General features: G+C 41.9%; 1 long non-coding RNA gene across 1 annotated transcript; it reads right to left on the bottom strand.

Moving 5' to 3' along the window:
* Nucleotides 1-10,018: 10,018 nt before the first annotated feature.
* Nucleotides 10,019-24,353, bottom strand: LOC128625897 (uncharacterized). The gene is made up of 4 exons (XR_008389788.1): nucleotides 24,109-24,353; nucleotides 22,187-22,345; nucleotides 13,918-14,057; nucleotides 10,019-11,008 (listed from the first exon to the last, which is right to left on the bottom strand). It is a non-coding gene; the product is annotated as an uncharacterized LOC128625897 (long non-coding RNA).
* Between the last annotated feature and the right edge of the window lie 518 nt (nucleotides 24,354-24,871).

The raw sequence follows: 24,871 nt of genomic DNA, 5'->3' as shown, positions 1-24,871 counted from the left end.
GCTGTTGAAGAACGTCGGGTAGCAGATGGTAGGGCTACAGTGTGTTTGGAGTCCAGCCCTTCAAACTTGGTGTGCACTAAAGCAAAATGGAACAGCAGATGGTTTGCATTCTTGGAGTCCCAACTTGCATGTCATTGTGTTTTAAATAATCAACTTTTTTTTTAAAGTTTTATCTGTTTAAGGTGAGGACAACACACAGCTACTTGGAATCCCAGGTCCATAAAAAGCTCAACGCTTTATTTAGGTGTCATATTCCAGACTCTTCAGATGGAAAAACCTTGAAACTCTTATGTATTGTGACACTTGGGGATTTTTGAACTCTGTATCTAAGTTACGCAATATAGTGCTATTAAGAATCATCTATCAAAGTAAAGATGCCCCAGAGACCACCAACTAAGCAGTGAACTGTCTCTTGACCATTAATTGTGATTGCTAGTATTTGTTTTATTTTTTAACCTTTTTTAACCCAATAATGTTCCAAAAAGTACCAGTTATCACAGAACTAAAAAAAAAAAGAGAGAGAGAAACTAAAAGGAAATGATAACTAGTTTTCCTCTTGCCACAAATAAGCTTCAAAGAATTTAAAACCAAGGTTGTTTTTTAATGCATTAAGTAAAGCAGTGTGGCTTTGGAAGGAGGATGCAAAAATGACTATATCGGTTAGATGATTTGTTCATCCTGGGCTTTCTGTCCCTGCGTGTTTCTAATAACTAGAAAATACCTAGATATAAAACATTGTACCAGTTGTGGTCCCTGCATCCTTCGAATTTCAGATGTATGAATGAAATCACTTTTTAGTCAAGTGACATTCATAGCAGACTCAGTTTATGCATCTTCCCACATTTTCTCCCCTCCACTCCCAGTGTTGTTCATCGGCTACTGCTGCTGTGGCCTGGGGTCCAAATACCACCAGTGAGCTCATCCTCTCCTGGGACACAGCTTCCGTGGTGTTGTCATCGCAATACCTACAGCAGCTCTCCTGCCAGGTCTGACTTAACCGAACCCGTGTAGGCTGGGGCTTACCCATCAGGTGCCCAGCACGGCCAAGTAATGTAATTCAGAAGGGTGAGTGGATTAATGTTCCCTAAAAAAATGTTTTAATCCTCACCCAAAGATATGTTTATTGATTTTAGAGGGAGAAGGAAACATTGATGTAAGAGAGAAACATTGATCAGTTGCCTCTCATATACACGCTGACCAGGGACCAAACCTGCAACCTAGCTATGTGCCCTGACTGAGAATCAAACCCACAACTTTTGAGTGTATGGGATGATGCTCCAACCAAGGGAACCACTCGGCAAGGGCTCCCTAAGAAAATTTTGACCACTGAGAGACAGAAGGGAGCTGACAAAATCTCTACCCTTCCTCTCGATCCTCCACCAGAGGTTTCTAAGACCCAGTGGTACCTTTCCTATGACCTTTTCAGGGACATCTCCTGTGTCCAAACCATAGATGTCACTGTGCTTTTATGAGGGTATAGCTTGCTTACTAATGTATTATCTTTGTGTGTTTCTCTGCTTCCCTGCTTCACTTCCCTTTCTCTTACTCTGGCTTCCCTGGGATTGCAACAACATGTTTGCATGTAAACTTTGCCCCAGATTTTGTTTTATAGGGCTAAGACAGTCATACTTTCTGTATTCACCTTATGTTTGAACTGGGTACAATTTATTTATGCATTTATGTTGGTTATCAACTTATTATCTCTGAATTTCTTTAAGATGGGAATCAAGAGGACACCCAGTCCAAAGTATTATGGAAAGAATAGTTTAAGTCCATTGGCTATTCAGATCTCTGTTGAAGCCATCACACCACCAAAAGCACTGCTTTTCAAACCCTGAAACTAGTGTGGTAGCTCAAAGGAAAACAAGCTTGGCCTTCCCTCCCACATGCATAGGGTCCTTTCCTTTGAGAACCAGTGAGCATTGGTTTTGTCCTTCTACATCCCAAGAGCAGAAGCTTCCCGTTAGGGATGTCCTGTAGGAGGCTGATGAATTTGAATAAAAGAAAACATAACTTTATCTGCCTTTCTTCCTTGAATGTAATTGCTTTATCAAGAAGTACAATTTCACTCCTGACTGGTGTGGCTCCGTGGGTTGGGCATCATCCCACAAATCAAAAATTTGCTCAGATCAAGGGAGTGGACCAGAAGGAAGAAAAAATGACCAAACAGAAAAGGATGACGAAACAAGAATTCAAAAAAAGGAGGAGAGGCTTAGGAATCTCCAGGACATCTTTAAACGCTCCAACATCCCAATTATAGGGGTACCAGAAGGGGAAGAGGAACAGCCACGAGTGGAAAACTTATTTGAACAAATAATAAAGGAGAACTTCCCCAGTCTGGCAAAGGAAATAGACTTCCAGGAAATCCAGGAAGCTCAGAGAGTCCCAAAGAAGTTGGACCCAAGAAGGAACACACCAAGGCATATCATCATTACATTAGCCAAGATTAAAATGAAGGAGAGAATCCTAGAAGCAGCAAGAGATAAGGGGACTGTCATCTACAAAGGAGTTCCCATCAGACTGTCAGCTGATTTCTCAAAAGAGACGTTACAGGCAAGAAGGGGCTGGAAAGAGGTATTCCAAGTCATGCAATCCAAAGACCTACAACCAAGATTGCTCTATCCAGCAAAGCTTTCATTTAGAATGGAAGGGCAGATACAGCACTTCTCAGATAAGGTCAAGTTCAAGGAGTTCATCATCATCAAGCCCTTATTATATGAAATGTTAAAAGGACTTATCTAAGAAAAAGAAGATAAAAAATATGAACAGTGAAAGGACAGCCAACTCACAGTTATTAAAAACCACCCCTAAAACAAAAGCAAGCTAAGAGGACAGCTAGATCAGGAGCAGAACCATAGAAATGAAGATCACATGGAGGGTTAGCAACAGGGGAGTGGGAGGAAGAGAAGGGGGGAGAAGGTACAGAAAATAAGTAGCATAGATGGTAGGTAGAAAATAGATAGGGGGGAAAGCAAGAATAGTAGGAGAAATATAGAATCTGAAGAACTTGAGACACGTGGTCATAAACAAAAGGGGGGGAATGGTAGGGGAGGGGGTGGGGAGGGTGGAGGGGAATTAAGGGGGGAATAGAACAACTGTAATGGCATAATCAATAAAATATATATATTTTTTAATTTGCTGTTAGATTCCCAGTCAGGGCACATGCCTGGGCTGCAGGCCAGGTCTGCAGTGGGGGGCACTCAAGAGGAAACCACACATTGATGTTTCTCTCCCTCTCTTTTTCCCTCCTTTCCCCTCTCTCTAAAAGTAAATAAATAAGTAACCTTAAAAAGAAGAAGTACAATCTCAATTTCAGTATAGGAAACATTAATAGATACAGCCTACCTAAACCAAATTTCTTGGGAGTCCTCAATAATTTTCAAGAGTGTAAAGAAATCCTGACACCAATAAGTTAATAGCTATCTCTGGGCCCAGCGAAATACCTGGAACAAAGAAAAGTCCTGTAGCAGAGACTTTTGGTACCCATGTCACAGCCCCTCAGCCGACTCGTGGTATCCACTGTTTCAAGGTGCTTCGCAATTCGCAAATAGCTGGTAAAGAGGCAGATATGTTGAGTTACCATGAATTGCTATGCTTGTATACCTCCTTGCTGATAAAATTAGAAAAATTTTACTTTGAGATATTAGCACATCTGCATTTGTATTTCTAATCTCCCCCACTGTAGGACTTCAGTGTTCTTCATGCTATTTTTTCCTTCTGAAAGGGCTGCCAACATAAATGTGCCACACTTGGGCTCCATGGCGCCCTGAGCTGAAAGAGCATGTGTCTTACATCTATAGTGGAAAGGTTGGTGACTAGGGGAAATGAAGAGAACTGCTACTTCAAGTGGAATTTGAGACTCCACTTTCATTTAGAAATATGGTATAATTTTAAAAGATATCTGCCCCTTAAGAATTTTTTTCTTCCTAAGATTAGGTAAAAAGAACAGTGTTTCAGTGTTTGATATAAGTAATAGCTAATTCTTTTCTCCTTTTAAAAAGTTTTATCTAACAAGTAGTATAAGCGAAGTCAAATAGCACTAAAAGTCTAAAGCATAAAGTGTACCAAATACTAAAATCATTGGCACATAAATATGGCTAAGACGGAAGACTACAAAAATATATAATATTAATTTGATTTAGTTTGACATGTTACAAAAATTGTCACTAAAATATTGTACTTTCATTTGATTCAAAATCTTACACTGGAAATACTAATGTCTCTAAGACATAAGCTTGTAAAATGAGCTTCTAACATGGCCTGATTACCTACTTAGAAAATTATATCACATCTAGAAAACCCAAGTTTGATTCAGTGGAGTTGGTCACTGGTCTCTCTCTTGCTCTCATTCACTCACTCCCTCTCTCACTCATGCACCCCTCTTCCTCAAAGCAACCTAAAAACCACAGGTCTAATCTGGAACACTGATTCTTCCCCTGCTTAAACACAATTATATAAACCCCCCCTTCAAATAATAAGTTACGGTCCTTCTAAAGTTCTTGTATGTTCACACAAATGCAGGCACACAGGAGTTTTCATTTCCTGCCACCCTTTCTTCAGTTTTATTGGGCATCTACTATGTTCTTCATACCACAGTAGTCTTTAGGTATATAATAAACAAAGCGGACACCAACCTCATTATATTAGAACTTAAGAGTCTAGTTCGCCACTAGTCTAGCCAACATGATTGATCACTCATGCTTTTCTTTTCTTTCCCAGTAAGCTTCTTTTTTTAAAAAGATTTTATTTATTTATCTTTAGAGGGGAAGGGAAGGAGAAAGGGAGAGAAATATCAATGTATGGTTGCCTCTTGTGCGTCCCCTGCTGGGAACTGGCCTGCAAACCAGGCATGTGCCCTGACTGGGAATCGAACTGTAATCCTCTGATTCACAGGCCTGCGCTCAATCCACTGAGCTACACCAGCCAGGGCCCCAGTAAGCTTTTTGATGTACTAACAGTGTACATACATGTCAGACTGTTTTCAGCTACTGATCTAAAAGTGGCAAACATCTGGAGTGTGCTTTTCTCAAGTGATAAATGCAGAAGTAGCCGATTTGTTTGGAAGCTCAACAATATCATTGAGGAATATAGCATTTTCCATCTCTTTTTTGTACCATCCTCCCGTGTCCATCAGAGGCAACAGTCAGAGTTACCAGCCGATTGCAGGAGCTCCAAGCATCATAGCTTCACACAACAGGATTCAAAAGCAGAAAGGGAATTCCAGGTTCTCTCCACTGGCCCGTCTCCTTCTATCAGTGAAGAAAACATTTCCCAAAATTTTTCTATGTCTTCTTGGTCATACAGGGTCAATTATCCACAAATATAGGTAGGTGCTGGGAGGCTGGGTAACAGTATTTCATATATTCAGTCTCAACTGAGAAAAGAAACAATAGGGTGAGAATGCACACTAGGCAGAAGACCAACAGTATTTGCCACAAAAGAGTATTTACATTTGTTAAATGAAGGCCATGAGAATAGATGGTCAAAAACAGACTATGAGAGGGACATGGGTGATGAGAGTTCCAAGAATGAGAGCCATCATGTCAGAAAGTATGACCTTCTCCAGGTTTTTAAATCTTTAATAAATCTGTGTGCATTTGGAAATTGGGGAGAGTTTTCAGAAGATGATAACAATAATGACACATATAACAAGTTTCTAAGGAAGGTTTTCAGAATGGTCAAAGACCCATGCTAAATTTTAAGGTCTTCTGGGAGAATAGGTAGGTTCTCAAGTACGTCCAAGAAATTGACATCTCCAGGTTTCAATTAGAGGAAGAAATAGAGATAATTTATTCTGCTGTGAACTATATAGGAAAGTTTATTAAAAAATGAAAGTTACAGTGGAAATGGTTAAAATAACCGTATTGAAAAGAAGATGTGGCTAAAAGGGTGGAAAGACAAGCACGAAAGAAAGAAAATAGGATAAGCAACATGAGCAAAAAATCCATTTCCTGCAAGGTTTCTACCCCAGGTCCTGGCAAGAATTCAAGAGAGTGAGAAATCAAGATAAAGGGGAAGTTTATGATTAAACTTAAGCAGCTCTATAAGTTATGGCTCTGGTGTCAAGTAGGCCAACTTTAACCATTTTTCTAACAGGGGGATGTTGAATAGCCTCTAAGGTTAAGTCAGCTGGGCCTCTGACAGTGACAAGAATCTAAGCCTGGCAAACTTCCAGAACTTTCCCATCTTCTTCTCTGCATATTCAGATAATTTGCTCTGTTCTGCTAGGTTATTGATGGATGCAGCCATGCCCCACTTCTCAAGTTTACATGTTATGTTTCCAGCCACCCACCAACGTGCTGACTCAATTCCATGTCCTTGGAGAGGATCTGATTGGTCCTCTTTGGATCAAACAGAGTCTACCAGCCTCAACTAATGCCAACACAAAATGTACCATATTTTGCAGTGTATAATGCATACTCATGCTTTTGACCCAAACTTTCAGTAAAACAAAATCTTCTGTTTTAATTTTTTAGTTCAATTTTTTATTTATTTATATTTAGAAACAACACTGATTATTATATTCCAGGGTGTTATTTTGCATACAGATATTGTTATTGCTTTCTAGAGTTATGCTTTTAACATGAAAGCATACATAAAAGAGTTAAAAATGTTTATAGAGATATAAAATTAATACTACCACATATAATGTGCATCCCTATTTTTCTCTCAAAAATTTTGGCAAAACAGTGCTCATTATACACAGAAAAATACAGGGTAATGTAAGTATGACTTCTAGGAGCTCACTCCTAAAATTGAAAGAAGGGACGGCTTTAAGACAAAAGGGGACTATTACGTGCTCTGTTGACTTCCCAGGTAGTTTTAACAGAGGTGAAACCACAGACACCGGGTGTGGCGTGACTTGAGACAGCTCTGGTCTCGAGGAGTCTCTGATGATCATGGAGTCAGCAGTGGGACTGAGGCTATTGTGTCCTCACTTTGGATATCATATTTCATTCAGTTGCGCAGGCAAGCGACCTGGCAGGAGAAGTGGAACATGGAAAGTTAAGTCCAACTCCCAGGAATTCGTCCCCTGTGTTATGTAAAAGAGGTGTTTGGGTAAGAGAGGTAGGGAAGAGGTTGGAGAGAAGGAACAACCACACAAACATCAATGGTGACACTGACTCCTTCACCAATGAAGACCTCTGGCTGGACAGTCCTGCTACTGCAGAAAAAGAGCATGTGGATGAGATGTCACTGAAGAATTGCAAAACATGCTAATGGCAGAAAATGATGTTTGGAAAGTGGCCAATACCTGACACCATAGTTTTAAAGACATCTTTCAGAAAATACCATAGGAAAGCATGTCTTTAAATTTACCAATAATTAAATAGCCCTGGCTGGTGTGGCTCACTGGACTGAGCACCGGTCTGTGAACTGAAAGTTTGCTGGTTCGATTCTCAGTCAGGGCACATGCCTGGGTTTTGTGCCAGGTCCTCTTGCACATTAATGTTTCTCTCCCTCTCTTCTTCCCTCCCTTTCCTTCTCTCTGAAAATAAATAAATTTAATTAAAAAAATAAATACATAGGAAGAAGTTATCTAGGTCTGGCAAGATAGCATCAAACTGTGGAAAGAACCCTGGGCTTGAAGTGAAAATGCTGTATTTGGAACTTACTGCACACTCTGAGTGAACATTTATTTTTTAAAATAAATAAGGAAGGTAATGGCAAAGAGATTAAGATCTTTATGACTTATGACTGCACATGGTTATGAGGATCAATTGAATTGGCGTAATAGCAGGCGGGAAACAGTTGAACTCAATGCAAATGTTAATAATGACCCCAGAATTGGAGGATCCGCATAGTAGATGGAAGGTAAAGACTCTCCCTTTAGTTAATTGTCACTCCTGTAGCAACTGAATGCCTTGGGGGCTGGAGGAATGCATGGTGAGTACTGAAAGCGCACAGCCAGTCTGGTTCAAGGCAGATATCAGCTTCAAAAGTCTCCTTTGCAAGAAGTATATTTCTTGCTCATCAAGCACACCTCTGCAGGATTTTTGAAGGCCAAGTAGAAAAACTTGCCAACTTGAATGATATAGATGGGATGCACTGGTTCAAAAGTATAAGGGCTTCACAGAACAGTCTGTGGGTTTGGGTAGAGAGAATTCTGCCCCAAGGAGTAGAACCTGTGGGGATGGAGAGGGCTTGAGGGGAGAGGTAGAAAAGTCCTTACTCAACATCCCAGACCCGTTGTGCTCGGAAGCCTGTGGGTGGGGGAAATGTCCTAGAAATAAATGCTTGGGGATTTTTTTGTTTGGGCATACATCTGTTTGATCTAGAGGTCAGCAGAGCCACAACAGGAACATCTAAACACAAACAGCTTGCAGTCTGCAAGAAAGAGCCTCGCATAGGAAAATCCGTTTGCTAGCCTCAGCTCTGCCAAGAGCTAGGTGGGTTTCTTCAGGCAAGCCTCTTGAGCCCTCGAAAGATCAAGCCACCCACATTTCTTAAGTTTTCATTTTATGCTTATAGTCAAGAGTCTCAGTATTGTCACTTAAGAATTGGGGCAGATAGACCTTGAACTGCCCATGACAACAGAGCAGGCTGTGATTCTCTGACTAGTCTACTAGCCAGAAATATGGTCCTCTAAGAGCCTTCATCTCAAGCACACACTCGGGGCCATGGAACTCTACTGACAAGCTCCTCGGGACTCTCCTACCCCTCCCCCACACCTTAGAGCAGCCTGCTACCCCACACAGTGGGGCAGAGTGCCAGACACTATACACATCAAGATGGTCGGTGGGTGATCTAATCACCAGGCAGGGATGGGCCCATAAGTATAATCTTGCCTTGTTTATTTTAAAAGAGGAAAGAGGCAGGAAGGATTAAAGCCGGAGGATAACTGGGGAAGAAAGAACATTATGTTTAGAATAAATGCTTAAAAATCCACCATATGCCAAAAGGGGAATCCCACTCTTTTTGCATAAACCTAGTTCCTCTTTTACATATTTGGGACAACGGTATAATTAGCCGAGGACACTGAGCAAGCTCAAGGCTTTTGGAAGTCCCCTCTGGACCCCATTTCAAAAAGAGGCTCTTAATTTGGTTCAAAGTCCTGACCATAAATGTGCTGAATCAGCCCCTGGATGCCTTCTGTCTGCCAGCAGCGATGGGACTCTTGGAGGTACCCATTAGCAGGAAGCCTAATTCACTTTCTGGTAAGAAAAAGAGGGAATGACCCTAAATTTTGGATTGTACAGGCATGCTCAGATGATGGTATCTCAGCTGCTGATCGTACAGTTGAACTTCTTCCTCAATTATTGCCACCTCTTTGACAATCATGGATATACATCCTCATTTTTTAAAAGAAAGTTATAAACACAAAAAGGGAGACTCAATGAGTCAGACCAAATACTCATAAAATAAACCTTGTCTGAATCACCATCTAAACATTCAAAATTACATTAACATAACATAACCTATGTTCCTACCCTGTAGCAACACTCAAGATATTGCTCATATTCCCAAAGGCTTATGAAGAACAACAAAGAATTGATGTGCTTCCCATCTGTTGAGAAGTTAGAATTCACTTCAGAGTATGAAAATCTGTGAAAAGAAATCGATTGGTTGCACCACACCAACCTGGAAAGGACCCTAGTGAACCCATATAAACATGATGGTTTATATAAACATCCGAATAAGTCAGGGCTCCTCTGGGAGCAAATGTATTTCCCTAATACAAGGGCCAAAGCCATTGTCCTACCTAAATTAAAAAGGTAGTATCATCTGAGGCAACAAACCCAACTCCCAAATTAACTAGGGGATACACGACCCCAGAATATTAAACTATGAAAAAGGTAGCAAGAGATCACGGTTTCCTACTGGGACAGCTGATGCCACACTTTTGCTCCTGTATTTTTAACTGTTTTTTGTTATGCACAATAAGGAGTTTCCTTGTGGTCTGCCCTAGGAATGCCGGTCTGTACAAGCCATCTCCATGGATGACTGCTGGCAGGCCTCCCTGGTGACCATCCAACCAGTTTGCCCATTATGATCATTATGCTCACCTTGTTCAGAAGATTAAGTGTGGCCACTCGGCCTCTGCTCTTCTGAGATCCTATCACCCCCCTTCCTTCCAGTGAGCCCAGTTCCATAAAAGCAGGGCTTCCGGTCAGTTCCAGCTCATAGAGGGTAACTTGTTATCAATGCTGTTGTCTTCTTACCGATGCATTTATTATCTCATTAAACAGTGTCCTTAATACTCTGCTGAGGAACACTATTAGCTCTTACAGAGTAGATCATGGTTGTCTTATGCAGTAGATCCATTTTAGCATGATCCCTTCCTCAATAGTCAGTCTTTCTAGGCAGTTCTGGCATCTCTACCTCATCTAATGTGGGCCATTGCTTTTTCTAGGCTTCCAAAAGCATTCCCAGCTCTATCACTCAAGGCCCTTTCCAGGGCATTAAGTCTTATGCCAAGGGTGAGTGCCTTCATTTTGGCAAACTACCCTTTATCCTGATGTATATTCCTCCTCCGGTGAACTCGGCAACCTCGGAGTCCATTACCATGTATGCTGCCCTGGTCTCTGCCTGCGTCTTAGCTGGGCCCTTATGCTCCTTTGACATCTCTCACCCACCTCATCAGGCCTACCACTTTTTCAGAAGGTTTCTGCTGAAATTTGACCCTTGTTATAGGTCTGGTGGGCGGGAGATTAGGTGCAGGTAGTTGCTGAGGAGGGCAAATATTTAATCAGGTGTGCATCTCATTCCAGCCTTCTGTGTAGGCTTGAAGGAAGGGAGTGGGTTCTATCTTCCAACAAGGATGTGAACTACTTCTACAAGCCCAGAGGGTTCAGAGAGATTATGAGATTCAAGTTTCTCAAGGACCTCTCCCCAGATAGCCCCATTCCCAATCTCAAGGTCTTGTTCCTTCCCTATTAGAGCCAGTGCTTTGGTGTAGGATTCTTGACCAGGCTGGGAATGAAGCTTCTCTGAAGGTCGGCTCCATCAAAATTAACCTCTGTGCTTCAGCTGTAGGTCTGATAATAGAGTGAGGCAATTGAGGCACCTAGAATACAAAATTTAAGGCAATCATCCTCAAGGTCATGCAAGTACTGACCTTGCACCACTACAACCCTGAGTGCAACCACCTAAAATTTTGTGTCCTGGGTACCCTCGCTCTGACCCTGTTCATCTGTCCTCCCTTCAGCTGCAGAATATATGGACCTTTTAAAATGCTGTGAGGGAGGCCATCCAATTAGTACCCTTCTTTAAATCATTGATTAATGTATCTAAGTCTGTCATTTTTTCTCTTTAGTAAGTCAGTGGCACTTAGAAATAATGAGGATTATAGAATGGATGTTTGTTGCTCTCTCCACCATACCTTTCAACTGCCCAAGGCACTGAACCAACTCGAGTTTCCTCTTCCACCTGTACCTCATTTTAATTAGTTTTAGCACTCACATAGTTCCCAGCATGCCAGGGACTATCACTACTTGGCATACTCATTGCCACACAACTAGTGAGCAATCCAACTTCAGAAGTCCACCCCCAGACTCTGCTTCCTTTACCACCTGTCTTAATTTGGGCTCCCTAGAAGCAGACCTAAAACAAGGAGAGCAGATGAAAAAGCTAAGCAAGAATGTGATCTCCCTGAAGTCTCCTGTCATTCTGATCCCACTGGAATTCTGAAGCATAAATTGCACCATAAAACTAATTGTATCTCAAAGCAAGGGGGTTGCCTCTCATGCCCTGAGCTAGTTATCGGCTAAAACCTGGCTCAGGTGAGGAGGTGGGTGGAGTGGGGTGGGTACTGCAGACTCCACAGGTTTCTGTTTGCCCAGAACCTGTTTTTTGGGAAAGGAGCAGATGTGAGCTGTTATCGGCCAACATTCAGAGAACCCGGGAGATGTGAGTAGAGCAACAAGAGCATAAAGAATACCACTATATACATTAAAGACATGATCTGTTTGACCAAAATGGAAGGTTTTTGTTACACCTGGACAGCCAGCTGGTAAGCCAGGGAACTTACTTCAGACCAAGCTTTTCCACTAACTAGTTGGAGGATCACTCTAGCCATTTTGCATCTCAGTTTCCAAATCTGCAAAAAATTTTTTTAAAAAGTACAGCAGACTCAGATGCATTTGCCTATGATTTCCAACCTCACTGCTATGGGAGCAGGATAGATGGGCTGTAGCTCATCGTGGTTCATACAATTTATAGAGCTATCAGGACAATGATAGATTTAGGAACCATGATACTGGTTGGTTATTAAGTATCACTGATACTGTGAAGGAAGAAAATGACAGATTCAGCCCTAATTGGTATAGCTCAGTGGGCTGGGTATCATCCCACAGACTGAAAGGTCATCGGTTCTATTCCCCATCAGGGCACACACCTGGGTTGCAGGCCAGGTCCCCGGTTGGGGGCGTGTGAGAGGCCACTGATCGATGTTTCTCTCGCACACGGATGTTTCCCTTCCTCTTTTTCTCTCTCCCTTCCTCTCTCATTAAAAATAAATACATAAGATCTTTAAATAAAAAATAAAAAGAAAATAAAATAACAGGTTCAGGTCAGCTCATCACCAACCCAGTCACAATCTGAAAGCTAGAGCGTGTCCCTGGCAGCATTTAAAGGGATTGTCTCCTGAGGACTGAGGCCAGACAGTACTGAAAACCAGGCCCAGTACCTGACTGCAGAAAAGTTAAAAAGGAGGCTGAACTCATAGTCCCAGCAGGAATGTCTGGAGGGATGCACTTAACTTTGAATGTCCACACTACCCTGAGCACCCTAGGGATGGCAGAAATGCCCCCTGGGCCTCTTTCATGACAGCCTCCCACTACCCTGGAAAGGTGAAAAGTCTCACCTGAAGCAGATGCCTGGCCAGGTGATATCTGCCCTTCTAAATTCTTTGTCCCGCCTCCTCTAGGCCCACAAAGAGGATTAAGAGCCAGTATAGCCTACGTAAGATAGTACCACCCATGCTTTAGGAGGGGAACAAGCTATTCACCAAAACAGTCTCAGAACCTGGTTAATATGTACTGGCAAGAATGAAGGAAAAATGCCTGAGAATGGATCTGAAGGGTGCTGGAATAGGACCTTCCTGGGAAGAGGGAGAAGGAATGAAGGGTAAAACTGAACGAGGGAAATTTTGTTGATGGGAATGTGTGGGGAACACTCTCCAAGGACTCAGGACCAGCTCCACGAGTCCTGATTCGCTGCTCGGATGGCTCGTAGAAGCTTGAAACTAGTGATGGCCAAATAGAGTCAGGGATGCCAGACTATCTTGACAGAGTATTGATGAGGGGGACAAGAGTTTTAGAGAGGTGGGCATGTTAGTATGGGCTAATAAACGATGGTTATGTGCACCTAACCCAGCTACTGTGCCAGATGTAGTATCTTTGCTAGAATAGATCAACTCTTCTAGTTGGTGTGTGGCACTTGCCATGTGGCTATCGGTCATGGGATGTTGCATGCTTTTGCATTTCTTGCAGGAAAAATTATCGGAGAAGTTCGAATTCACTTGGAATGGACATAATTACGCATTTGTGGTCTTTCCCCATGCTTCTTATCACAACACAATTTGAAGGGTCTTGATTGTCTGGTCGTTCCATAAAACACAGGTGGCAAACACAAGGCCCACGGGCCAAATCTGGCCCTCCACTTTGTTTAATCTGGCCTGGCATTTTGTTTTTACCCGGTGGCAACACTGAGCTCTTGCTTAACTGTTAAGGAGTAGTTACATTTACGCAGTCCTAAAATTATATTCGGCCCTTTGAAGGCAACCACAAGGCTGATGTGGTCCTCAGTGGAAATGAGTTTAACACCCCTGCCATAAAACATCATTCTGCCCCACTAAACTAATAACATCATGTTAATTAGTCTTGAAGAACAGAAATTGGTAAATGCTTGGAATAGCCTGAGACACAAGGACACCAGATAGTGAGCGAGAAGCTCTATAAGGGATCAGGTGCCTACCACATTGGTGACATTTCTAGGGTCCGGAGGTCTGAGACATGCTGAAACACCTTCTCCTCCAACCACCACGAAGATGCTTAGCACTTGGTAGGCCTCTTCGGATTCCCAAGAAGCCACACCAGGGAACAGTACTCTGACCCCTAATGGTAAAGAAAATGGGTGGTAAAGAAAGCTGTTTCATAAAAGCAATCAGAGCAAGAAAAGACTCTGCAGCAAATCCAGGCTACGGCCCTTCATTCTGTTGCCATGGCAGCAAGATTGGCTGTAATTAGGTGAAGGCTAAAAGTACCAGGGAGTCAACCTTCCCAGTAGTTGTCCACCAGTGAAGAATGGGAGTGGATGGATAAATACTCCAGTTTCCTTGCCCCTTAATAGACAATGCAAAGTTATTCCACACAGTTTTTTGAGGGTCTCCAGTAGGATGAGTCCCAGTTGCCCACAGGAGCAACCCACTTGTTAAAGCACCCTTTTTTGGTTTTACTCCCTTTCCTATGTCATCTCCCCTCTCTTTGCTTTCTGGGATCTCCTTCAAAATGAGCTAGAGGATATAAATCCTAATCTCAGGGTCCACTTTCCAGAGAACCTGACCTAAGACAAAGCGTCTTAGTCTGGGATTCAGTGAGGGAGGGGAGATGGAATGAGGGGAAGTGGAGAGGCAGGCAGGAGCTGGGCCATGTTAGGGCCTGCGGTACCTAAAAAACTTACATTTAATTCTAAGGGCTAGGGGAAGTCAAGACATGTTTTGAATAGAGGGATAGCATAAATAATAGTTTCCTAAATTTAAGTCTCTAAAAATGATTTTGCTGGCTGCTTTGAGGAGAACTATCTGAAAGGAACAATAATGGCTAAAGGTAGGACCGTTGTGGAGAGATGAGGGTGCTCAGGTGAGACAGGTGGCAGTGAAGAGGAGGGGTGAGCTGATATCAGATATTCTAGACTTGAACTCTGCAGGACTGGCTGAAGGGTTGGTTATGAGGGCCAAGGGAAGGTGACTATGCTGTTTACTGAAACGGAGAGGATGGGATGGGGGCATGCTTCGAATTTCAGAATAAATATTCCTCCTTTTACCTAATGAGGTCCTGGATCCAAATACTTCTGGATGGATTGAGATGGGTAGGGTGGAAGAAGTCAGGAGACTCTGGCAGAATTTCCCTCATGAGTTGAGGGGGTAAACAGACTAGGGATACATGTATTAACACTTTTGGTTCTGTCATACCCATTTTCTAGATATATTGATAAGGCACTGTGGCCTTCTCCAGGTTCATTTTATTATACAATTAGTTTCTTAAGGACAAAAATAGTCTGTAGCAAGTTGTAAGAATCTTGACTCTTAGCTGAGTTCCAGCACACAGACAACTGGCAGTGCGTATTCCAAAAAGAGAAGAGTAATTCCAAAGTGAGCCACGCTCTCCTCCCGCAGGCAGAGGACCAGCCAGCTTCCTGGACAGCACAGGCTCTCGGAGAGCAGAACAGGTGGCTTGTGTGCCATTAATCCTGCAGGGCAGAGGAACATGGGAGAACCATCCAGACACCATTGCTTTCTAGACAAAACACAGAAGTACTTCAAGCAGCTGCCTCCCCAGAGAGCTCTTTACCACTCACTTTCCACAGGACCCACAGTGTCCTGTTTCCATCCAGGAGAGGAAGTTTCTGTTTAACAGTATTGGCGGGGGGAACTGGCCTCTGCAGCAGTTGTAGGCCAATAATCACTAAAGGCTTATATTAAACTAGAGTAGAAACTCTAGAGGTTTACACTTACAAGTGGTGGACCATACGAGACACTCAGCTTCTAGGAATTTGTATCTAGGCATTCATATGTCTAATTTTCTTTTCTGTAAGTCATGCAAGTGTGAGGATGTTGGGGGAGGGATGGGCTCAAACAGCACATCCCCCAGAGAGCTGGGGCACCTCATGTGGGGTCTTTCCAGATGTGGGGACAGGGTCTTTCAAGATCTGTCCACTGTGTGGTGCAGAATGTTAACACTGAACTGCTGAATGACTAGGAAGAGGCTCAAACACCTCCCCAAGCCAAACATTTGTTCTTACAAAATAGACTCTATGTCCCTATTTTTTAATCCTTAACCAAGGATATGTTTATTGATTTTGAAAGAGAGAAAGAGAAATACTAATGTAAGAAAGAATCATTAATCAGTTTCTTCCATATGCACCCTGACCAGGGATCAAACCTGCAACCTAGGTATGTAGCATCACCAGGGATTGAACCTGTAACATTTTGGTGAATGGGATGACGCTCCAACCAACTGAGGCAACCTGCCAGGGCAACTATATATCCCTATGGAAAGTCAAAGGTTGTTCTAAATGCACCATCAACTGCACGCACTCCTGCCCCCAGAGGAATTAATGTCTCACATCACTCACAGCCCTATCATTTATCATTCACACTCTATTCTTTGCTACTAGAATGAATATTGGAGCTCCCATTTGCTAGAATTAGACCAATCACAAATTAATACACCCATTGGTGACAACCCAAAAATGCAACAGAAACTTAGAATTGCTACTTAACTTTACCTTAGCACAGATGGCACTGCCAGGCATACTGAGGAGCATAGCAGATGCTGTTGATCTCACTCTGTGTGCCCCTGGTCACCCCTAAGCTGGTCTGCAGCTGCAGTGGACAGTCTCCCACCTCAAGCATCTATCTGAGCTTTTCTGCCTGAGGGTTTTCTCTGGTATTAAAGGCACTTGCCTCAAAGTACCAGGGATTGAATGCCCCTAGGAGTCATCCCTGAAACAATGACATATGAACATCAGTAGAGAAAAGCTGCATCCTTGGTAGGACAATCCTGAGACATATTGTCAGTATATGCTCAGAGAGTCTCCAGAGGAACTCAACCTTAGTTGCCCATAGTGGTGTCCTGCTCAACTGCATTGGCTCACTTCCTCTGGTAGGCAATGTGATGTACCACCTTGATCCAGAGTGTGACCAGCAGCTCCAAACGTCACCTCCTTCAGGATCTACCTTATTCCAGAGTTGTCTCACCTGAGGTCATGCCCTTCTTGAGCATCACACATGTGGTGACTGAGATGAAGGTATAGATGTGTGGCCATTTTTATGCCATGCAGGATGATGCCGATGGGCAATACTTGTTCCAGATCTCCCTGCCCGACCAGCCAAGCTTTGTCAAGCCTTCATGACAGTGTGACAGCCCATCCTGCTTCCTCTTCCCTCCTTTCACAGGTGTCAGACCTTCATAATGGTGAAGCCTCTATCTATCTCTGCCTATTCCCATTCCTTTCTCCTTTACACTTTATGGGCACCTCTCCATATCTTCCATGTCTAATTCATCCTGGTTCTGACACTTGGAGGATGTGAACTGACACAGGGAGTTATCTGCCCAAAGCAGAGACATGGTAGATCATCAGGGTGGTGCTTCCTCCTTAGAATCCTGTTTTGCATGGCTCATCTGTAAAATGGTACCAGAAGCAGGACTCTCATGTCTTAAATACAAGATTTTCCATTTAGTTGTTGCACATTTAGTATGATGTTAGCTGAGAGCTTGTCATATATAATCTATATCATGTTCAGATACATTTCCTCTATAACAAGTTGAGAGTTTTTGTAATGAATGAATGTTAAATTTTGGCAAGTCATTTTTCGTTGGGTTAAAGTAGTGTATCGCATTGACTGATTTGTGAGTGCTGAACCATCCTTGCACCCCTGGAATAAATCCCATTGGATCATGGTGTATGATCCTTTAAATGTACTATTGAATTCAGTTTTCTAACATTTCATGATGATTTTTGCATCTATGATCATCAGGGATATTGGCCTGTAATTTTTTTTTCAGTAGTGTCCTTGTCTGGTTTGGGACTGGAGAAAACCACACCCTGTGTAAGGGGAAGCTGCCATTCCCTGACCCCAGAATGTTGCCATGTGGGATTTTTCAAAAGAAGGCAGAAAGCCAGAGTTTCTGTTAAAATTTCTGGTTAAAAAAATCTGTTGTGGGCCGAACCCAGCCCATCTGTAGACCACATCTGTTCCTCTAACCATCATGTCCAATCTCTCTTCTCTGCTTTATATCATATGTTCATGTTTTTCTCTGGCTCACAAAAAGCTCTGGGTGGTATTTTCCTTTTTCAGATGAGGATATTGAGGCTCTGAACGGTGGTCCCCTCATCGTCACCCAGTTCTGGGTGAGACAGCTGGAGAGCAGCCCCTCCTGTCTTCCTGTGGGTTCCTTGTAGATTTAACCACACAGTGTCATCCTTCCTTCCAATGGGAATGTGGGCAACTCAAGCCAAGAATAATATGCTGAAAGTTCAGCACTGCTTTCAGAAAAAAGCCTGTTTTTTTAAATGAGCAATTAGTACTACTCTAGTTAAAAGTGACTGAAAGAGACCCTGTAGAAGAGAAGCTATAGGCTTCCATATGGGGTAGAATCTTAAGGAAAAGAAAGTTCAAACCCCAGTTTACTACACTTATAGAAATAGCTAAACATGGTAATTACCTTTTCAAGGCCTAATCAAAATGTCACTAGAGGTCTTCAGGTGTAGGAAATTTAGGCCTTTAATTAAAATAACTTCCCTTTTAACTGTACTTGAACAACAATAAAAAGAAAAGAAAATACAAAAAAGTGACCAATGTGACAATAAAATGAAAATTTACTATAATATATATATATATATATAGCAATATTAAGAACATTCTGTAAAGTCATTTTTTATATTTTCCTTTTCTTCTCATAATGGTATACATATTGAGCTCTTTCCCCATAACATTATGTATTCTTTGAAAACATTAAGCTTGGTACAAATTAAAAAGTTAAAGAAATAAAAAATAATAATTTCTTTTCTATAATAGTCTTTGTCATACAGTCTCTTTTGTTTGATATAAGTATAGCAACCCCCATTTCTTTGGTTTCTATCAGAGCATGTCTTTGTTCATTCCTTCACTTTCAGTTCTTCCATCTGAAGCAAGTCTCTTGTAGCATCATGGTTGGGTCTTGTTTTTATATCCATCCAGCTGTCCTATGGCTTTTGATTGGAGAATTCATTCCATTTACATTTAAAGCAATTGTTAATAGCCATGGGCTAAACTATGGCCACTTTGTTCATTGTTTTCTGGCTGCTTGTAAGGCCTTTGTTCCTTTCTTCTCTTCATCTTTTCCTTTGTATGAATAATTTGATGATTTTTCTGTAGTGGTATGCTTAGATTTTTTTCTTTATATTTTGTGTGTCTGCTATAGGTTTTTGCTTATGATTAACATTAGGGTTATATAAAACATCATATATGTATATAACAATCTATTTTAAGCTTATGAATTTAATCTCAAATGCATACTAAATCTCTGTATTTTTGCTCTCCTCCTCCTTTGTGTTTTATATTTTTCAGTAACACAATTTACACATTTTCCTTGTGCTTCCATTAACAAATCATTACCATTGTAATTATTTTTACTAATTTTGTGTTTTAATTTTTATACTAGGTTTATAAATGATTTACCCCTACCATTATTACCACATTAGAGTATTCTGGATTTAACTATATATTTACCTTTACCAGTGAGGTTCATATTTTCGTATGTTTTCCTGTTACTAATTAGTGCCCTTTCAGTTTAACTCAAACAAGTCCCTTGAATATATCTTTAAAGGCTGGTTTAGTGGTGATGAATTCTTTCAGCTTTTGCTTATCTGGAATGTGCTTTTTGGTTGGCAGTTTGTTTCTTTCAGCATTTTGAATATATCATACCACACTCCCAACCTCCAAGTTTCTGCTGAAAAAATTTGTTTAGTTTTATGGGGTTCCCTTGTATGTTAAAAGTTGTTTTTCCCTTGTTGCTTTTAAGATTCTCTCCTTGTCTTAACTTTTGTCATTTTAATTATAATTATTTCTCTTGGTGTGGATCTCTTTCTGTTTGTGTTATTTGGAACTCTCTGGGATTCCTGGATTTGGATGTTTGTTTCCTTCCCTGTGGTACAAAATTGTTCAGCCATTATTTCTTCAAATAAGTTTTCTGCCCCTTTCTCTCTCTCTTTTCTCTTTGTGAAACAACCCTATAATGTGAATTTTGGTCAGCTGGATAAATCCCTAATGCTATCTACACTCTTTTTCATTTTATTTATTTATTTATTTACTTGCTTATTTATTTATTTTGCTGTTGCTGATTGATTTCTCTGCCCTATCTTTGAGTTTGCTCATCCTTTCTTCTGCTTCATATAATCTGCTCTTGAATTCTTCTATTGATTTTTTTTTCAGTTTCATTATTATATTCTTCAGTTCTGTGGTTTCTGTCTGGTACTTTGTAAATATTTTCTATCTTTCTCTGTTGAAATCTGCACTTTGTTCCCAAATTGTTCTCCCAACCTTTGTGGGCATCTTTATAACTATTACTTTGAACTTTTTACTAGGTAAATCACTTATCACTTTATCAGGTAAATAACATATTTACTTGATATGGAGTATGCTTCTGGAGTTTTATCTTGGTGGTGGTGGTTGTTGTTTGGAACATATTCCTTTATTTCTTCATTTTCCTTGAGTCTATGTTTATGCACATTAGATAAAACAACCACTCATCCCAGTCTTGAAAAAGTGGCTTCATGTAGGGATGAATCTTACTGGCCCTAGTTCTTGATTGTCTCTCAAACTTTTGTAATTGTCCAAGCTTGCTTCTTTGTCTTATTGACTCACACTAGTTGAGAATGTTCCAAAACATATCAGTGTCCTAAAGAGAAGAATCACAGTCAAAGCCTAGATGCCAAATGCTTGGGTAGCAGCATGTAGTGTATCAAGTAGACCTTTTTCAGAGAAAGACTGCAAGTTGCGGTTTCTGTCTGTTCTCTCTTCACTGAACTCTAGGGGAATAGCTGGTTAACAACTGGTTCTTTGTTTGCTATAGTCCTGTGAGAATGGAGAACAGAAGCCACACTTAACCACCAGAGGCAAGCAATCAAGGGGTGCATCCTCTGGCCAGCAGCCACAAAACCAGGGCTCTAGATGTGTGCACAAGCTCCTTTCAGAGAGATACTAATGGCCTGTATCAGGGCAGAGAGAGAATGTAAATATGGCTCCGGATGGCCTCCCTGCTCTCAGTGGGGGAAAGCAGTTGCCCCTAGATATGTGCTAAATTAGGAGCCTGACCCACAGGCTTCAACTTTTAAAATATGCAAATAAGCCTCTTTCAGTGAAAGACTGTGAGATGGGCTTTTTTGACTGTTCCCTCTGTGCAGAGCCCTGGGGGGATAGCCGTAGGGAGTTGTTAGAAGCCTGTTAAGAACTATTTGTTATGGTCTGGTGAGTCTCATGGATAAAAGCTCTATTGGCATTTAGAGCTGGGTGTTTTGGGGGCCCATCCCTCAGATGGAAGTTTTAAAAGTTGGAGTGCTAAATATTGGGTCCAAACCCTTCACTCCTCAGAGAGAAGCTAGAAGTTGGGAGTTCCCTTTCAATTGTATGGCACTGTGCCAGGTGTGGGGTTTATGGCAAGAGTGTGTCACACTGACCCACCTAATCTGATGTGGGTTTATTTCATTCACTCAATGTATAAGAAGAGTCACTCAGCTGGTTTCTGGGTTTCCTTTGGAGGGAACTGTTCCGTGTGTAACTGTAGATTCAGTGTGTCTTCGGGAGGAGGTGAATTCAGGAGCCTCATATGTCACCATCTCATACTGGAACCCTCTGCACAGGGTGCTGGTTTCTCAAGGCAGTCCCCCTTGGCCTCTCACTCAGAATCAGCAGAGAAGCTTAGATCTCTCCCACCACTGAGGCATAATCTACCCTTTCAAATAATAAGACAACAGCCATTGTGGAGGGCAGCAAAGGCAGGCAGCACCAGGATTTGCTGGCTCCAACAAGACTGAAAAGAAAGTTTAGGGAAAAAAAAAAAAAACACCAGCCAAGGAATGGCAAGGCTGGAACGACAGAAAATATGCAAAGTAGGTTAGAGACCAGTTTTCCTATTTCTTCACTAATGGGAGAAACTTAAACCACTAAATAGAAGTTCCCTGTAGTCACCTCTGGTCTCTTCTTTCATCACCAAATGGTAACTTCCTGCGGTTTTAAAGTATATAATATATTATTGTTCCCTTATTCACTTTTTTAAATTATAGGGGTTCTTAGTGATTAGTATCTTAATTCTAGGGCCTACATCTTAGTTTGTGTTTCCCTAAGAGCAGAGTCTGAGATAAGGACTTCAGATGACATCCTTATAAACTCTCTACACCCAGGAAATAGGAATGAAGAAGAAGAGTGAGATAGGAGAGGAGGAAGAGCAAATGCAAGGTGCAGTACTGAACTCCATTTTCTCACCTTCATTCCGGGTCTGTGTGCTTCTCAGATTTGCCCTCAGGTACATCTCCTCACTCTTCCAGGCTGCACATAGAAAAGGGACTGGATTGGCAAAAACCAAGTTCACCAGAAAAGGTGCAGAGTGAGCTCACTGCCAGCAGGAATGAGACTAATAATCCCCTGTAGGTGTAAATTAAGCCATAAGTGGTTGAGGGGAGGTACCATGAGCTTCTGGAAACTGCTTTGGTCCATTTCACCTAAACTGTAAGTCGTATTTCAAACAAGTCATTCCTTTGATTAAAGCCATTCTCTTTCAACAAAACATGGCGCACACAAGAAAAATGACAGTGATCTGAATGTGAGCTGCTCCGATGAATTAAGAAATCAGAGGGAGTTCAACAGGTTGGCAAGTTAGGGGATACCTGAGAACAGGGTATTACGAAGGTAAAACACTAAATTAGAGACCCCTGATGGCATGTTTTACCCAGATCTGGTCCCACTTCAGGGCTTTCCAAGGAAACCACCAGGGTGCTCCCCTCAAAAACCTCTCAAGTCACTAAGTCCATGGCCACTGAAAAGTTCATTGTGGCCTTGGGGGCCAATTATTTTGTTCCATGGTCTGGCTCCCTGCCTAGTGATGGCTCCTTTCCCCAGGGTGGGGGTGGGGGGCAGTTTCTATGTGTCCATCATCCTTCTGGCCCTGAAACACAAATATCTAAGGAAATCAACATTGGTCTCGCACCATAAAACTTGTATAAAACAGAGCCCACAATGGGCACTGCAGTATTTTGGATAGATTTCAAGAACAATTCGTGTTCTACAGTTAAGTGGCTGAAGGGATTCCTGATGCAGAATCGCAAGCTTGGAGGAGACAGAGCACCAGTGTCTTGAGTCCCAGTCCCCGGAGCAAGGTTCTGTATGGTTCCCTGATTACCACCAGGTACTTTCCCACAGCAGAGTGCTTCAGAGGTTTTGCTAATGCTCAAAGTTTCTATAGCTTAATGCATAAACCAATGGGGCCTGGAAGAGTACATAGACACAATTTCTGCTCACGTAAACTAGGTTGTATCATGGTGTATGGACTAACTCAGGAGTCCTAGGATCCAGAACTGGTCCAGCTCTCAGAACTGAGGTGCCCTGGGCAAGTTATTCATTTATGTGCTCCAGATGAGGTTGCCAACGATAGAATGTAGCCCCATAAGTCACTGATTACTGAGTGGAATTACACAAAAACTTTTAAATGAGTATAAACCACTATTTTAGTAAGTTTTAGCATAATATTCTATAACCAGGGAACAAAGGAATTGCAACCTAAGGCGATTAAGTATGTGTGTCTAATAAATAAAAGTATATTTAATACATACTTAAAACCACTGTTTTATAAGTATAAAGCACTACTGAGTAAGCTTTTTCCTTGAATATTTTATCTTATAAGCAAATTACCAAAGGTCACTGGGTTTATATCTTAGAACCAAAGTTGCTATAGTAATACTGACTTAGGTTATTTTCTTTCTGTGGCATGTAGTATCTCTTATCTCATAAAAGCCCCTCCACCACTGACCCCCCCCCCCCCCACACACACACATACCATTTCCATTAGAGTAGAACCCAAATCAATATGTATAGCCAAGAACCATCGTGGTTTTGGCAAGATATGCAGGTGGGATTGAGGTGCCACTGTCAGAAAGTTCCCTCCCAAGGCAGCTGAAAGAGAGCAGGTGTCTTACCCAGGAAACACAGATCCAAGACAATAGGGACCATTTGTGTTTTGCTCACCTGTTGCCAGCATATGTTTGGAGCATAATCTGTTTGTTTAGTGAGGGAGGGAAGATCAACAAAGCCATAAGCATCGGTGCTTTGAAATGCGGTTCTTATAATTTCCATACTCACAGAACCAGTCTTTTCTCTGGCTTCCCTGGTTTTGATTCTTACCTGATTCTTACCTGAGACTATACCTGTTGGTCCAACTCTTGCCTCTTCTCTGGCCAGTCTTCACTCTGTGTCAGCCTTTCAGGATCTCATCCTTTTCTTGGGGTCCTCTTTCTGCTAATTAGCCTCTGACAGGGTCACTTAGCTTAGCCTGGCTACTCTCTTCCCACAAAATATCTTTACCCACAATTGTAGATCTCAGTCGGTTGTCCTTCTGAGACTAATTGAGGCAGTCACTGCTGATTGTTTCTTCCCAGAAAGCCCACTTGTGGCTTTATCTAGCCCAGTTGCCTCAGGGCTCAGTAAACTCTGCTATGTATTTAGACAACACTGCCATCTCCTGGTCAAAGCATTGAACTTGCCCCAGCAGTTCGTCTTGGACTTAATGGTGTGCACTACTCATCTACACTGCCAGCTGGGATGAGAGAGATGATCCTGTCCCCCTCCCCCTCCCCTTTTTATAAGGCTTACGAGTTAGAGTGTTAACTGCTAGTGCTGCTCTGTGGACCCATCTAAAGTCCACACCTCCCTCAGATGCATCTTCTCTATCCAGGTATGTCAGCTCTGGAACCTGGACCTCATTATTTTGTCTTCAAACTCAGCTGGTCAAATGAGTCATTTGAAGGGGATCTTTAAAAGTTACTGTCTTTATTTTGAATACTTATCTTCATACTTATCTTCACACGAACTTCTAAGCAGTTTCTCCTAGTAGCTTTTGGAGTTATATTTCTGAAGGATGATTTCACATAAAAATAAAACAGAATCTTGTTGAGTTGC

The sequence above is a fragment of the Artibeus jamaicensis genome, unplaced genomic scaffold (assembly GCF_021234435.1).
Source record: "Artibeus jamaicensis isolate MK-2021 breed Jamaican fruit bat unplaced genomic scaffold, CSHL_Jam_final scaffold_1031, whole genome shotgun sequence".
NCBI classification, from domain to species: domain Eukaryota; kingdom Metazoa; phylum Chordata; class Mammalia; order Chiroptera; family Phyllostomidae; genus Artibeus; species Artibeus jamaicensis.
This window is presented reverse-complemented; position numbering and strand designations above follow the sequence as displayed.